Genomic DNA, 17,555 nt, shown 5'->3' on the forward strand with positions numbered 1-17,555 from the left:
GCACTCCCTCAGCACTGCACTGTCTCAGTACTGTACTGTGTGAATAGTGTTCTCTCAGTGTAACACTCTCTCAGTTCAGCACTCCCTCAGCACCACACCCTCTCAGCACTGTACTGTGTCAGTAGTGTTCTCTCAGTGTAACACTCTCTCAGTTCAGCACTCCCTCAGCACTACACCCTCTCAGTACTGTACTGTGTCAGTAGTGAGAGTAACACTCAGTGTAACACTCCCTCAGTTCAGCACTCCCTCAGCACTACACCCTCTCATTACTGTACTGTGTCAGTAGTGTTCTCTCAGTGTAACACTCTATCAGTTCAGCACTCCCTCAGCACTACACCCTCTCAGTACTGTACTGTGTCAGTAGTGTTCTCTCAGTGTAACACTCACTCAGTTCTGCACTCCCGCAGCACGACACCCTCTCAGTTCTGTACTGTTTCAGTAGTGAGAGTAACACCCAGTGTAATACTCTCTCAGTTCTGCACTCCCTCAGCACTACACCCTCTCAGTACTGTACTGTGTCAGTAGTGAGAGTAACACTCAGTGTAACACTCTCTCAGGTCAGCACTCCCTCAGCACAACACCCTCTCAGTACTGTACTGTGTCAGTAGTGAGAGTAACACTCAGTGTAACACTCTCTCAGTTCAGCATTCCCTCAGCACTACGCCCTCTCAGTACTGTACTGTGTCAGTAGTGTTCTCTCGGTGTAACACTCACTCAGTTCAGCACTCCCTCACCACTACCCCCTCTCAGTACTGTACTGTGTCAGTAGTGTTCTCTCAGTGTAACACTCTCTCAGTTCAGCACTCACTCAGCACTACACCCTCTCAGTACTGTACTGTGTCAGTAGTGTTCCCTCAGTGTAACACTCAGTCAGTTCAGCACTCCCTCAGCACTACACCCTCTCAGTACTGTACTGTGTCAGTAGTGTTCTCTCAGTGTAACACTCTCTCATTTCAGCATTCCCTCAGCACTACGCCCTCTCAGTACTATACTGTGTCAGTAGTGTTCTCTCAGTGTAACACTCTCTCATTTCAGCATTCCCTCAGCACTACGCCCTCTCAGTACTGTACTGTGTCAGTAGTGTTCTCTCAGTGTAACACTCTCTCAGTTCAGCACTCCCTCAGCACTACACCCTCTCAGTACTGTACTGTGTCAGTAGTGAGAGTAACACCCAGTGTAATACTCTCTCAGTTCTGCACTCCCTCAGCACTACACCCTCTCAGTACTGTACTGTGTCAGTAGTGTTCTCTCAGTGTAACACTCTCTCAGTTCAGCACTCCCTCAGCACTACACCCTCTCAGCACTGTACTGTTTCAGTAGTGTTCTCTCAGTGTAACACTCTCTCAGTTCAGCACTCCCTCAGCACTACACCCTCTCAGTACTGTACTGTGTCAGTAGTGTTCTCTCAGTGTAACACTCTCTCAGTTCAGCACTCCCACAGCACTACACCCTCTCAGTACTGTACTGTGTCAGTAGTGAGAGTAACACCCAGTGTAACACTCTCTCAGTTCAGCACTCCCTCAGCACTACCCCCTCTCAGTACTGTACTGTGTCAGTAGTGTTCTCTCAGTGTAACACTCTCTCAGTTCAGCATTCCCTCACCACTACACCCTCTCAGTACTGTAGTGTCAGTAGTGAGAGTAACACTCAGTGTAACACTCACTCAGTTCAACACTCCCTGAGCACTACACCCTCTCAGTACTGTACTGTGTCAGTAGTGAGAGTAACACTCAGTGTAACATTCTCAGTTCAGCACTCACTCAGCACTACACCCTCTCATTACTGTACTGTGTCAGTAGTGTTCTCTCAGTGTAACACTCTATCAGTTCAGCACTCCCTCAGCACTACACCCTCTCAGTACAGTACTGTGTCAGTAGTGAGAGTAACACTCAGTGTAACACTTTCTCAGTTCAGCACTCCGTCAGCACTACACCCTCTCAGTACGGTACTGTGTCAGTAGTGTTCTCTCAGTGTAACACTCACTCAGTTCTGCACTCCCGCAGCTCTACACCCTCCCAGTACTGTACTGTGTCAGTAGTGAGAGTAACACTCAGTGTAACACACTCTCAGGTCAGCGCTCCCACAGCGCAAGACCCTCTCAGTACTGTACTGTGTCAGTAGTGTTCTCTCAGTGTAACACTCTCTCAGTTCAGCACTCCCTCAGCACTACACCCTCTCAGTACTGTACTGTTTCAGTAGTGTTCTCTCAGTGTAACACTCTCTCATTTCAGCATTCCCTCAGCACTACGCCCTCTCAGTACTGTACTGTGTCAGTAGTGTTCTCTCAGTGTAACACTCACTCAGTTCTGCACTCCCGCAGCACGACACCCTCTCGGTACTGTACAGTGTCAGTAGTGTTCTCTCAGTGTAACACACTCTCAGGTCAGCACTCCCTCAGCACAACACCCTCTCAGTACTGTACTGTGTCAGTAGTGAGAGTAACACTCAGTGTAACACTCTCTCAGTTCAGCATTCCCTCAGCACTACACCCTCTCAGTACTGTACTGTGTCAGTAGTGTTCTCTCAGTGTAACACTCTCTCAGTTCAGCACTCTCTCAGCACTACACCCTCTCAGTACTGTACTGTGTCAGTAGTGTTCTCTCAGTGTAACACTCTCTCAGTTCAGCACTCCCTCAGCACTACACCCTCTCAGTACTGTACTGTGTCAGTAGTGTTCTCTCAGTGTAACACTCTCTCAGTTCAGCATTCCCTCACCAATACACCCTCTCAGTACTGTACTGTGTCAGTAGTGAGAGTAACACTCAGTGTAACACTCACTCAGTTCAACACTCCCTGAGCACTTCACTGTCTCAGTACTGTACTGTGTCAACAGTGTTCTCTCAGTGTAACACTCCCTCAGTTCAGCACTCCCTCAGCACTACACCCTCTCAGTACTGTACTGTGTCAGTAGTGAGAGTAACACTCAGTGTAACACTCCCTCAGTTCAGCACTCCCTCAGCACTACACCCTCTCATTACTGTACTGTGTCAGTAGTGTTCTCTCAGTGTAACACTCTATCAGTTCAGCACTCCCTCAGCACTACACCCTCTCAGTACTGTACTGTGTCAGTAGTGTTCTCTCAGTGTAACACTCACTCAGTTCTGCACTCCCGCAGCACGACACCCTCTCAGTACTGTACTGTTTCAGTAGTGAGAGTAACACCCAGTGTAATACTCTCTCAGTTCTGCACTCCCTCAGCACTACACCCTCTCAGTACTGTTCTGTGTCAGTAGTGAGAGTAACACTCAGTGTAACACACTCTCAGGTCAGCACTCCCTCAGCACAACACCCTCTCAGTACTGTACTGTGTCAGTAGTGAGAGTAACACTCAGTGTAACACTCTCTCAGTTCAGCATTCCCTCAGCACTACACCCTCTCAGTATTGTACTGTGTCAGTAGTGTTCTCTCAGTGTAACGCTCTCTCAGTTCAGCACTCCCTCAGCACTACACCCTCTCCGTACTGTACTGTGTCAGTACTGTTCTCTCGGTGTAACACTCACTCAGTTCAGCACTCCCTCACCACTACCCCCTCTCAGTACTGTACTGTGTCAGTAGTGTTCTCTCAGTGTAACACTCTCTCAGTTCAGCACTCACTCAGCACTACACCCTCTCAGTACTGTACTGTGTCAGTAGTGTTCCCTCAGTGTAACACTCAGTCAGTTCAGTACTCCCTCAGAACTACACCCTCTCAGTACTGTACTGTGTCAGTAGTGTTCTCTCAGTGTAACACTCTCTCATTTCAGCATTCCCTCAGCACTACGCCCTCTCAGTACTGTACTGTGTCAGTAGTGTTCTCTCGGTGTAACACTCACTCAGTTCAGCACTCCCTCACCACTACCCCCTCTCAGTACTGTAGTGTGTCAGTAGTGTTCTCTCAGTGTAACACTCTCTCAGTTCAGCACTCACTCAGCACTACACCCTCTCAGTACTGTACTGTGTCAGTAGTGTTCCCTCAGTGTAACACTCAGTCTGTTCAGCACTCCCTCAGCACTACACCCTCTCAGTACTGTACTGTGTCAGTAGTGTTCTCTCAGTGTAACACTCTCTCATTTCAGCATTCCCTCAGCACTACGCCCTCTCAGTACTGTACTGTGTCAGTAGTGTTCTCTCAGTGTAACACTCTCTCATTTCAGCATTCCCTCAGCACTACGCCCTCTCAGTACTGTACTGTGTCAGTAGTGTTCTCTCAGTGTAACACTCTCTCAGTTCAGCACTCCCTCAGCACTACACCCTCTCAGTACTGTACTGTGTCAGTAGTGAGAGTAACACCCAGTGTAACACTCTCTCAGTTCAGAACTCCCTCAGCACTACACCCTCTCAGTACTGTACTGTGTCAGTAGTGTTCTCTCAGTGTAACACTCAGTCAGTTCAGCACTCCCTCAGCACTACACCCTCTCAGTACTGTACTGTGTCAGTAGTGTTCTCTCAGTGTAACACTCTCTCAGTTCAGCACTCCCTCAGCACTACACCCTCTCAGTACTGTACTGTGTCAGTAGTGTTCTCTCAGTGTAACACTCACTCAGTTCAGCACTCCCTCAGCACTACACCCTCTCAGTACAGTACTGTGTCAGTAGTGAGAGTAACACCCAGTGTAATACTCTCTCAGTTCTGCACTCCCTCAGCACTGCACTGTCTCAGTATTGTACTGTGTGAATAGTGTTCTCTCAGTGTAACACTCTCTCAGTTCAGCACTCCCTCAGCACTACACCCTCTCAGCACTGTACTGTGTCAGTAGTGTTCTCTCAGTGTAACACTCTCTCAGTTCAGCACTCCCTCAGCACTACACCCTCTCAGTACTGTACTGTGTCAGTAGTGAGAGTAACACTCAGTGTAACACTCCCTCAGTTCAGCACTCCCTCAGCACTACACCCTCTCATTACTGTACTGTGTCAGTAGTGTTCTCTCAGTGTAACACTCTATCAGTTCAGCACTCCCTCAGCACTACACCCTCTCAGTACTGTACTGTGTCAGTAGTGTTCTCTCAGTGTAACACTCACTCAGTTCTGCACTCCCGCAGCACGACACCCTCTCAGTTCTGTACTGTTTCAGTAGTGAGAGTAACACCCAGTGTAATACTCTCTCAGTTCTGCACTCCCTCAGCACTACACCCTCTCAGTACTGTACTGTGTCAGTAGTGAGAGTAACACTCAGTGTAACACTCTCTCAGGTCAGCACACCCTCAGCACAACACCCTCTCAGTACTGTACTGTGTCAGTAGTGTTCTCTCAGTGTAACACTCTCTCAGTTCTGCACTCCCTCACCACTACCCCCTCTCAGTACTGTACTGTGTCAGTAGTGTTCTCTCGGTGTAACACTCACTCAGTTCAGCACTCCCTCACCACTACCCCCTCTCAGTACTGTACTGTGTCAGTAGTGTTCTCTCAGTGTAACACTCTCTCAGTTCAGCACTCACTCAGCACTACACCCTCTCAGTACTGTACTGTGTCAGTAGTGTTCCCTCAGTGTAACACTCAGTCAGTTCAGCACTCCCTCAGCACTACACCCTCTCAGTACTGTACTGTGTCAGTAGTGTTCTCTCAGTGTAACACTCTCTCATTTCAGCATTCCCTCAGCACTACGCCCTCTCAGTACTGTACTGTGTCAGTAGTGTTCTCTCAGTGTAACACTCTCTCATTTCAGCATTCCCTCAGCACTACGCCCTCTCAGTACTGTACTGTGTCAGTAGTGTTCTCTCAGTGTAACACTCTCTCAGTTCAGCACTCCCTCAGCACTACACCCTCTCAGTACTGTACTGTGTCAGTAGTGAGAGTAACACCCAGTGTAATACTCTCTCAGTTCTGCACTCCCTCAGCACTACACCCTCTCAGTACTGTACTGTGTCAGTAGTGTTCTCTCAGTGTAACACTCTCTCAGTTCAGCACTCCCTCAGCACTACACCCTCTCAGCACTGTACTGTTTCAGTAGTGTTCTCTCAGTGTAACACTCTCTCAGTTCAGCACTCCCTCAGCACTACACCCTCTCAGTACTGTACTGTGTCAGTAGTGTTCTCTCAGTGTAACACTCTCTCAGTTCAGCACTCCCACAGCACTACACCCTCTCAGTACTGTACTGTGTCAGTAGTGAGAGTAACACCCAGTGTAACACTCTCTCAGTTCAGCACTCCCTCAGCACTACCCCCTCTCAGTACTGTACTGTGTCGGTAGTGTTCTCTCAGTGTAACACTCTCTCAGTTCAGCATTCCCTCACCACTACACCCTCTCAGTACTGTAGTGTCAGTAGTGAGAGTAACACTCAGTGTAACACTCACTCAGTTCAACACTCCCTGAGCACTACACCCTCTCAGTACTGTACTGTGTCAGTAGTGAGAGTAACACTCAGTGTAACACTCTCAGTTCAGCACTCACTCAGCACTACACCCTCTCATTACTGTACTGTGTCAGTAGTGTTCTCTCAGTGTAACACTCTATCAGTTCAGCACTCGCTCAGCACTACACCCTCTCAGTACAGTACTGTGTCAGTAGTGAGAGTAACACTCAGTGTAACACTTTCTCAGTTCAGCACTCCGTCAGCACTACACCCTCTCAGTACGGTACTGTGTCAGTAGTGTTCTCTCAGTGTAACACTCACTCAGTTCTGCACTCCCGCAGCACTACACCCTCCCAGTACTGTACTGTGTCAGTAGTGAGAGTAACACTCAGTGTAACACACTCTCAGGTCAGCACTCCCACAGCGCAAGACCCTCTCAGTACTGTACTGTGTCAGTAGTGTTCTCTCAGTGTAACACTCTCTCAGTTCAGCACTCCCTCAGCACTACACCCTCTCAGTACTGTACTGTTTCAGTAGTGTTCTCTCAGTGTAACACTCTCTCATTTCAGCATTCCCTCAGCACTACGCCCTCTCAGTACTGTACTGTGTCAGTAGTGTTCTCTCAGTGTAACACTCTCTCATTTCAGCATTCCCTCAGCACTACGCCCTCTCAGTACTGTACTGTGTCAGTAGTGTTCTCTCAGTGTAACGCTCTCTCAGTTCAGCACTCCCTCAGCACTACACCCTCTCCGTACTGTACTGAGTCAGTACTGTTCTCTCGGGGTAACACTCACTCAGTTCAGCACTCCCTCACCACTACCCCCTCTCAGTACAGTACTGTGTCAGTAGTGTTCTCTCAGTGTAACACTCTCTCAGTTCAGCACTCTCTCAGCACTACACCCTCTCAGTACTGTACTGTGTCAGTTATGTTCTCTCAGTGTAACACTCTCTCAGTTCAGCATTCCCTCACCACTACACCCTCTCAGTACTGTACTGTGTCAGTAGTGAGAGTAACACTCAGTGTAACACTCCCTCAGTTCAGCACTCCCTCAGCACTACACCCTCTCATTACTGTACTGTGTCAGTAGTGTTCTCTCAGTGTAACACTCTATCAGTTCAGCACTCCCTCAGCACTACACCCTCTCAGTACTGTACTGTGTCAGTAGTGTTCTCTCAGTGTAACACTCACTCAGTTCTGCACTCCCGCAGCACGACACCCTCTCAGTACTGTACTGTTTCAGTAGTGAGAGTAACACCCAGTGTTATACTCTCTCAGTTCTGCACTCCCTCAGCACTACACCCTCTCAGTACTGTACTGTGTCAGTAGTGAGAGTAACACTCAGTGTAACACTCTCTCAGTTCAGCATTCCCTCAGCACTACGCCCTCTAGGTACTGTACTGTGTCAGTAGTGTTCTCTCGGTGTAACACTCACTCAGTTCAGCACTCCCTCACCACTACCCCCTCTCAGTACTGTACTGTGTCAGTAGTGTTCTCTCAGTGTAACACTCTCTCAGTTCAGCACTCACTCAGCACTACACCCTCTCAGTACTGTACTGTGTCAGTAGTGTTCCCTCAGTGTAACACTCAGTCAGTTCAGCACTCCCTCAGCACTACACCCTCTCAGTACTGTACTGTGTCAGTAGTGTTCTCTCAGTGTAACACTCTCTCATTTCAGCATTCCCTCAGCACTACGCCCTCTCAGTACTGTACTGTGTCAGTAGTGTTCTCTCAGTGTAACACTCTCTCATTTCAGCATTCCCTCAGCACTACGCCCTCTCAGTACTGTACTGTGTCAGTAGTGTTCTGTCAGTGTAACACTCTCTCAGTTCAGCACTCCCTCAGCACTACACACTCTCAGTACTGTACTGTGTCAGTAGTGAGAGTAACACACAGTGTAACACTCTCTCAGTTCAGAACTCCCTCAGCACTACACCCTCTCAGTACTGTACTGTGTCAGTAGTGTTCTCTCAGTGTAACACTCTCTCAGTTCAGCACTCCCTCAGCACTACACCCTCTCAGTACAGTACTGTGTCAGTAGTGAGAGTAACACCCAGTGTAATACTCTCTCAGTTCTGCACTCCCTCAGCACTACACCCTCTCAGTACTGTACTGTGTCAGTAGTGTTCTCTCAGTGTAACACTCTCTCAGTTCAGCACTCCCTCAGCACTACACCCTCTCAGCACTGTACTGTTTCAGTAGTGTTCTCTCAGTGTAACACTCTCTCAGTTCAGCACTCCCTCAGCACTACACCCTCTCAGTACTGTACTGTGTCAGTAGTGTTCTCTCAGTGTAACACTCTCTCAGTTCAGCACTCCCTCAGCACTACACCCTCTCAGTACTGTACTGTTTCAGTAGTGTTCTCTCAGTGTAACACTCTCTCATTTCAGCATTCCCTCAGCACTACGCCCTCTCAGTACTGTACTGTGTCAGTAGTGTTCTCTCAGTGTAACACTCTCTCATTTCAGCATTCCCTCAGCACTACGCCATCTCAGTACTGTACTGTGTCAGTAGTGTTCTCTCAGTGTAACGCTCTCTCAGTTCAGCACTCCCTCAGCACTACACCCTCTCCGTACTGTACTGTGTCAGTACTGTTCTCTCGGGGTAACACTCACTCAGTTCAGCACTCCCTCACCACTACCCCCTCTCAGTACAGTACTGTGTCAGTAGTGTTCTCTCAGTGTAACACTCTCTCAGTTCAGCACTCTCTCAGCACTACACCCTCTCAGTACTGTACTGTGTCAGTAGTGTTCTCTCAGTGTAACACTCTCTCAGTTCAGCACTCCCTCAGCACTACACCCTCTCAGTACTGTACTGTGTCAGTAGTGTTCTCTCAGTGTAACACTCTCTCAGTTCAGCACTCCCACAGCACTACACCCTCTCAGTACTGTACTGTGTCAGTAGTGAGAGTAACACCCAGTGTAACACTCTCTCAGTTCAGCACTCCCTCAGCACTACCCCCTCTCAGTACTGTACTGTGTCAGTAGTGTTCTCTCAGTGTAACACTCTCTCAGTTCAGCATTCCCTCACCACTACACCCTCTCAGTACTGTAGTGTCAGTAGTGAGAGTAACACTCAGTGTAACACTCTCAGTTCAGCACTCACTCAGCACTACACCCTCTCATTACTGTACTGTGTCAGTAGTGTTCTCTCAGTGTAACACTCTATCAGTTCAGCACTCCCTCAGCACTACACCCTCTCAGTACAGTACTGTGTCAGTAGTGAGAGTAACACTCAGTGTAACACTTTCTCAGTTCAGCACTCCGTCAGCACTACACCCTCTCAGTACGGTACTGTGTCAGTAGTGTTCTCTCAGTGTAACACTCACTCAGTTCTGCACTCCCGCAGCACTACACCCTCCCAGTACTGTACTGTGTCAGTAGTGAGAGTAACACTCAGTGTAACACACTCTCAGGTCAGCACTCCCACAGCGGAAGACCCTCTCAGTACTGTACTGTGTCAATAGTGTTCTCTCAGTGTAACACTCTCTCAGTTCAGCACTCCCTCAGCACTACACCCTCTCAGTACTGTACTGTTTCAGTAGTGTTCTCTCAGTGTAACACTCTCTCATTTCAGCATTCCCTCAGCACTACGCCCTCTCAGTACTGTACTGTGTCAGTAGTGTTCTCTCAGTGTAACACTCTCTCATTTCAGCATTCCCTCAGCACTACGCCCTCTCAGTACTGTACTGTGTCAGTAGTGTTCTCTCAGTGTAACGCTCTCTCAGTTCAGCACTCCCTCAGCACTACACCCTCTCCGTACTGTACTGTGTCAGTACTGTTCTCTCGGGGTAACACTCACTCAGTTCAGCACTCCCTCACCACTACCCCCTCTCAGTACAGTACTGTGTCAGTAGTGTTCTCTCAGTGTAACACTCTATCAGTTCAGCACTCCCTCAGCACTACACCCTCTCAGTACTGTACTGTGTCAGTAGTGTTCTCTCAGTGTAACACTCACTCAGTTCTGCACTCCCGCAGCACGACACCCTCTCAGTACTGTACTGTGTCAGTAGTGTTCTCTCAGTGTAACACTCTATCAGTTCAGCACTCCCTCAGCACTACACCCTCTCAGTACTGTACTGTGTCAGTAGTGTTCTCTCAGTGTAACACTCACTCAGTTCTGCACTCCCGCAGCACGACACCCTCTCAGTACTGTACTGTTTCAGTAGTGAGAGTAACACCCAGTGTTATACTCTCTCAGTTCTGCACTCCCTCAGCACTACACCCTCTCAGTACTGTACTGTGTCAGTAGTGAGAGTAACACTCAGTGTAACACTCTCTCAGTTCAGCATTCCCTCAGCACTACGCCCTCTCAGTACTGTACTGTGTCAGTAGTGTTCTCTCGGTGTAACACTCACTCAGTTCAGCACTCCCTCACCACTACCCCCTCTCAGTACTGTACTGTGTCAGTAGTGTTCTCTCAGTGTAACACTCTCTCAGTTCAGCACTCACTCAGCACTACACCCTCTCAGTACTGTACTGTGTCAGTAGTGTTCCCTCAGTGTAACACTCAGTCAGTTCAGCACTCCCTCAGCACTACACCCTCTCAGTACTGTACTGTGTCAGTAGTGTTCTCTCAGTGTAACACTCTCTCATTTCAGCATTCCCTCAGCACTACGCCCTCTCAGTACTGTACTGTGTCAGTAGTGTTCTCTCAGTGTAACACTCTCTCAGTTCAGCACTCCCTCAGCACTACACCCTCTCAGTACTGTACTGTGTCAGTAGTGAGAGTAACACCCAGTGTAACACTCTCTCAGTTCAGAACTCCCTCAGCACTACACCCTCTCAGTACTGTACTGTGTCAGTAGTGTTCTCTCAGTGTAACACTCTCTCAGTTCAGCACTCCCTCAGCACTACACCCTCTCAGTACAGTACTGTGTCAGTAGTGAGAGTAACACCCAGTGTAATACTCTCTCAGTTCTGCACTCCCTCAGCACTACACCCTCTCAGTACTGTACTGTGTCAGTAGTGTTCTCTCAGTGTAACACTCTCTCAGTTCAGCACTCCCTCAGCACTACACCCTCTCAGCACTGTACTGTTTCAGTAGTGTTCTCTCAGTGTAACACTCTCTCAGTTCAGCACTCCCTCAGCACTACACCCTCTCAGTACTGTACTGTGTCAGTAGTGTTCTCTCAGTGTAACACTCTCTCAGTTCAGCACTCCCTCAGCACTACACCCTCTCAGTACTGTACTGTGTCAGTAGTGTTCTCTCAGTGTAACACTCTCTCAGTTCAGCACTCCCACAGCACTACACCCTCTCAGTACTGTACTGTGTCAGTAGTGTTCTCTCAGTGTAACACTCTCTCAGTTCAGCACTCCCTCAGCACTACACCCTCTCAGTACTGTACTGTGTCAGTAGTGTTCTCTCAGTGTAACACTCTCTCAGTTCAGCACTCCCACAGCACTACCCCCTCTCAGTACTGTACTGTGTCAGTAGTGTTCTCTCAGTGTAACACTCTCTCAGTTCAGCATTCCCTCACCACTACACCCTCTCAGTACTGTAGTGTCAGTAGTGAGAGTAACACTCAGTGTAACACTCTCAGTTCAGCACTCACTCAGCACTACACCCTCTCATTACTGTACTGTGTCAGTAGTGTTCTCTCAGTGTAACACTCTATCAGTTCAGCACTCCCTCAGCACTACACCCACTCAGTACTGTACTGTGTCAGTAGTGAGAGTAACACTCAGTGTAACACTTTCTCAGTTCAGCACTCCGTCAGCACTACACCCTCTCAGTACGGTACTGTGTCAGTAGTGTTCTCTCAGTGTAACACTCACTCAGTTCTGCACTCCCGCAGCACTACACCCTCCCAGTACTGTACTGTGTCAGTAGTGAGAGTAACACTCAGTGTAACACACTCTCAGGTCAGCACTCCGACAGCGCAAGACCCTCTCAGTACTGTACTGTGTCAGTAGTGTTCTCTCAGTGTAACACTCTCTCAGTTCAGCACTCCCTCAGCACTACACCCTCTCAGTACAGTACTGTGTCAGTAGTGTTCTCTCAGTGTAACACTCTCTCAGTTCAGCACTCTCTCAGCACTACACCCTCTCAGTACTGTACTGTGTCAGTAGTGTTCTCTCAGTGTAACACTCTCTCAGTTCAGCACTCCCTCAGCACTACACCCTCTCAGTACTGTACTGTGTCAGTAGTGTTCTCTCAGTGTAACACTCTCTCAGTTCAGCACTCCCACAGCACTACACCCTCTCAGTACTGTACTGTGTCAGTAGTGAGAGTAACACCCAGTGTAACACTCTCTCAGTTCAGCACTCCCTCAGCACTACCCCCTCTCAGTACTGTACTGTGTCAGTAGTGTTCTCTCAGTGTAACACTCTCTCAGTTCAGCATTCCCTCACCACTACACCCTCTCAGTACTGTAGTGTCAGTAGTGAGAGTAACACTCAGTGTAACACTCTCAGTTCAGCACTCACTCAGCACTACACCCTCTCATTACTGTACTGTGTCAGTAGTGTTCTCTCAGTGTAACACTCTATCAGTTCAGCACTCCCTCAGCACTACACCCTCTCAGTACAGTACTGTGTCAGTAGTGAGAGTAACACTCAGTGTAACACTTTCTCAGTTCAGCACTCCGTCAGCACTACACCCTCTCAGTACGGTACTGTGTCAGTAGTGTTCTCTCAGTGTAACACTCACTCAGTTCTGCACTCCCGCAGCACTACACCCTCCCAGTACTGTACTGTGTCAGTAGTGAGAGTAACACTCAGTGTAACACACTCTCAGGTCAGCACTCCCACAGCGCAAGACCCTCTCAGTACTGTACTGTGTCAGTAGTGTTCTCTCAGTGTAACACTCTCTCAGTTCAGCACTCCCTCAGCACTACCCCCTCTCAGTACTGTACTGTGTCAGTAGTGTTCTCTCAGTGTAACGCTCTCTCAGGTCAGCACTCCCTCAGCACTACACCCTCTCAGTACTGTACTGTTTCAGTAGTGTTCTCTCAGTGTAACACTCTCTCATTTCAGCATTCCCTCAGCACTACGCCCTCTCAGTACTGTACTGTGTCAGTAGTGTTCTCTCAGTGTAACACTCTCTCATTTCAGCATTCCCTCAGCACTACGCCCTCTCAGTACTGTACTGTGTCAGTAGTGTTCTCTCAGTGTAACGCTCTCTCAGTTCAGAACTCCCTCAGCACTACACCCTCTCCGTACTGTACTGTGTCAGTACTGTTCTCTCGGGGTAACACTCACTCAGTTCAGCACTCCCTCACCACTACCCCCTCTCAGTACAGTACTGTGTCAGTAGTGTTCTCTCAGTGTAACACTCTCTCAGTTCAGCACTCTCTCAGCACTACACCCTCTCAGTACTGTACTGTGTCAGTTATGTTCTCTCAGTGTAACACTCCCTCAGTTCAGCACTCCCTCAGCACTACACCCTCTCAGTACTGTACTGTGTCAGTAGTGTTCTCTCAGTGTAACACTCTATCAGTTCAGCACTCCCTCAGCACTACACCCTCTCAGTACTGTACTGTGTCAGTAGTGTTCTCTCAGTGTAACACTCACTCAGTTCTGCACTCCCGCAGCACGACACCCTCTCAGTACTGTACTGTTTCAGTAGTGAGAGTAACAGCCAGTGTTATACTCTCTCAGTTCTGCACTCCCTCAGCACTACACCCTCTCAGTACTGTACTGTGTCAGTAGTGAGAGTAACACTCAGTGTAACACTCTCTCAGTTCAGCATTCCCTCAGCACTACGCCCTCTCAGTACTGTACTGTGTCAGTAGTGTTCTCTCGGTGTAACACTCACTCAGTTCAGCACTCCCTCACCACTACCCCCTCTCAGTACTGTACTGTGTCAGTAGTGTTCTCTCAGTGTAACACTCTCTCAGTTCAGCACTCACTCAGCACTACACCCTCTCAGTACTGTACTGTGTCAGTAGTGTTCCCTCAGTGTAACACTCAGTCAGTTCAGCACTCCCTCAGCACTACACACTCTCAGTACTGTACTGTGTCAGTAGTGTTCTCTCAGTGTAACACTCTCTCATTTCAGCATTCCCTCAGCACTACGCCCTCTCAGTACTGTACTGTGTCAGTAGTGTTCTCTCAGTGTAACACTCTCTCAGTTCAGCACTCCCTCAGCACTACACCCTCTCAGTACTGTACTGTGTCAGTAGTGAGAGTAACACCCAGTGTAACACTCTCTCAGTTCAGAACTCCCACAGCACTACACCCTCTCAGTACTGTACTGTGTCAGTAGTGTTCTCTCAGTGTAACACTCTCTCAGTTCAGCACTCCCTCAGCACTACACCCTCTCAGTACAGTACTGTGTCAGTAGTGAGAGTAACACCCAGTGTAATACTCTCTCAGTTCTGCACTCCCTCAGCACTACACCCTCTCAGTACTGTACTGTGTCAGTAGTGTTCTCTCAGTGTAACACTCTCTCAGTTCAGCACTCCCTCAGCACTACACCCTCTCAGCACTGTACTGTTTCAGTAGTGTTCTCTCAGTGTAACACTCTCTCAGTTCAGCACTCCCTCAGCACTACACCCTCTCAGTACTGTACTGTGTCAGTAGTGTTCTCTCAGTGTAACACTCTCTCAGTTCAGCACTCCCTCAGCACTACACCCTCTCAGTACTGTACTGTGTCAGTAGTGTTCTCTCAGTGTAACACTCTATCAGTTCAGCACTCCCTCAGCACTACACCCACTCAGTACTGTACTGTGTCAGTAGTGAGAGTAACACTCAGTGTAACACTTTCTCAGTTCAGCACTCCGTCAGCACTACACCCTCTCAGTACGGTACTGTGTCAGTAGTGTTCTCTCAGTGTAACACTCACTCAGTTCTGCACTCCCGCAGCACTACACCCTCCCAGTACTGTACTGTGTCAGTAGTGAGAGTAACACTCAGTGTAACACACTCTCAGGTCAGCACTCCGACAGCGCAAGACCCTCTCAGTACTGTACTGTGTCAGTAGTGTTCTCTCAGAGTAACACTCTCTCAGTTCAGCACTCCCTCAGCACTACACCCTCTCAGTACAGTACTGTGTCAGTAGTGTTCTCTCAGTGTAACACTCTCTCAGTTCAGCACTCTCTCAGCACTACACCCTCTCAGTACTGTACTGTGTCAGTAGTGTTCTCTCAGTGTAACACTCTCTCAGTTCAGCACTCCCACAGCACTACACCCTCTCAGTACTGTACTGTGTCAGTAGTGAGAGTAACACCCAGTGTAACACTCTCTCAGTTCAGCACTCCCTCAGCACTACCCCCTCTCAGTACTGTACTGTGTCAGTAGTGTTCTCTCAGTGTAACACTCTCTCAGTTCAGCATTCCCTCACCACTACACCCTCTCAGTACTGTAGTGTCAGTAGTGAGAGTAACACTCAGTGTAACACTCTCAGTTCAGCACTCACTCAGCACTACACCCTCTCATTACTGTACTGTGTCAGTAGTGTTCTCTCAGTGTAACACTCTATCAGTTCAGCACTCCCTCAGCACTACACCCTCTCAGTACAGTACTGTGTCAGTAGTGAGAGTAACACTCAGTGTAACACTTTCTCAGTTCAGCACTCCGTCAGCACTACACCCTCTCAGTACGGTACTGTGTCAGTAGTGTTCTCTCAGTGTAACACTCACTCAGTTCTGCACTCCCGCAGCACTACACCCTCCCAGTACTGTACTGTGTCAGTAGTGAGAGTAACACTCAGTGTAACACACTCTCAGGTCAGCACTCCCACAGCGCAAGACCCTCTCAGTACTGTACTGTGTCAGTAGTGTTCTCTCAGTGTAACACTCTCTCAGTTCAGCACTCCCTCAGCACTACCCCCTCTCAGTACTGTACTGTGTCAGTAGTGTTCTCTCAGTGTAACGCTCTCTCAGGTCAGCACTCCCTCAGCACTACACCCTCTCAGTACTGTACTGTTTCAGTAGTGTTCTCTCAGTGTAACACTCTCTCATTTCAGCATTCCCTCAGCACTACGCCCTCTCAGTACTGTACTGTGTCAGTAGTGTTCTCTCAGTGTAACACTCTCTCATTTCAGCATTCCCTCAGCACTACGCCCTCTCAGTACTGTACTGTGTCAGTAGTGTTCTCTCAGTGTAACGCTCTCTCAGTTCAGCACTCCCTCAGCACTACACCCTCTCCGTACTGTACTGTGTCAGTACTGTTCTCTCGGGGTAACACTCACTCAGTTCAGCACTCCCTCACCACTACCCCCTCTCAGTACAGTACTGTGTCAGTAGTGTTCTCTCAGTGTAACACTCTCTCAGTTCAGCACTCTCTCAGCACTACACCCTCTCAGTACTGTACTGTGTCAGTTATGTTCTCTCAGTGTAACACTCCCTCAGTTCAGCACTCCCTCAGCACTACACCCTCTCAGTACTGTACTGTGTCAGTAGTGTTCTCTCAGTGTAACACTCTATCAGTTCAGCACTCCCTCAGCACTACACCCTCTCAGTACTGTACTGTGTCAGTAGTGTTCTCTCAGTGTAACACTCACTCAGTTCTGCACTCCCGCAGCACGACACCCTCTCAGTACTGTACTGTTTCAGTAGTGAGAGTAACAGCCAGTGTTATACTCTCTCAGTTCTGCACTCCCTCAGCACTACACCCTCTCAGTACTGTACTGTGTCAGTAGTGAGAGTAACACTCAGTGTAACACTCTCTCAGTTCAGCATTCCCTCAGCACTACGCCCTCTCAGTACTGTACTGTGTCAGTAGTGTTCTCTCGGTGTAACACTCACTCAGTTCAGCACTCCCTCACCACTACCCCCTCTCAGTACTGTACTGTGTCAGTAGTGTTCTCTCAGTGTAACACTCTCTCAGTTCAGCACTCACTCAGCACTACACCCTCTCAGTACTGTACTGTGTCAGTAGTGTTCCCTCAGTGTAACACTCAGTCAGTTCAGCACTCCCTCAGCACTACACACTCTCAGTACTGTACTGTGTCAGTAGTGTTCTCTCAGTGTAACACTCTCTCATTTCAGCATTCCCTCAGCACTACGCCCTCTCAGTACTGTACTGTGTCAGTAGTGTTCTCTCAGTGTAACACTCTCTCAGTTCAGCACTCCCTCAGCACTACACCCTCTCAGTACTGTACTGTGTCAGTAGTGAGAGTAACACCCAGTGTAACACTCTCTCAGTTCAGAACTCCCACAGCACTACACCCTCTCAGTACTGTACTGTGTCAGTAGTGTTCTCTCAGTGTAGCACTCTCTCAGTTCAGCACTCCCTCAGCACTACACCCTCTCAGTACAGTACTGTGTCAGTAGTGAGAGTAACACCCAGTGTAATACTCTCTCAGTTCTGCACTCCCTCAGCACTACACCCTCTCAGTACTGTAC

This window comes from Hemitrygon akajei, chromosome 1 (genome assembly GCF_048418815.1).
Source record: "Hemitrygon akajei chromosome 1, sHemAka1.3, whole genome shotgun sequence".
Lineage (NCBI taxonomy): Eukaryota > Metazoa > Chordata > Chondrichthyes > Myliobatiformes > Dasyatidae > Hemitrygon > Hemitrygon akajei.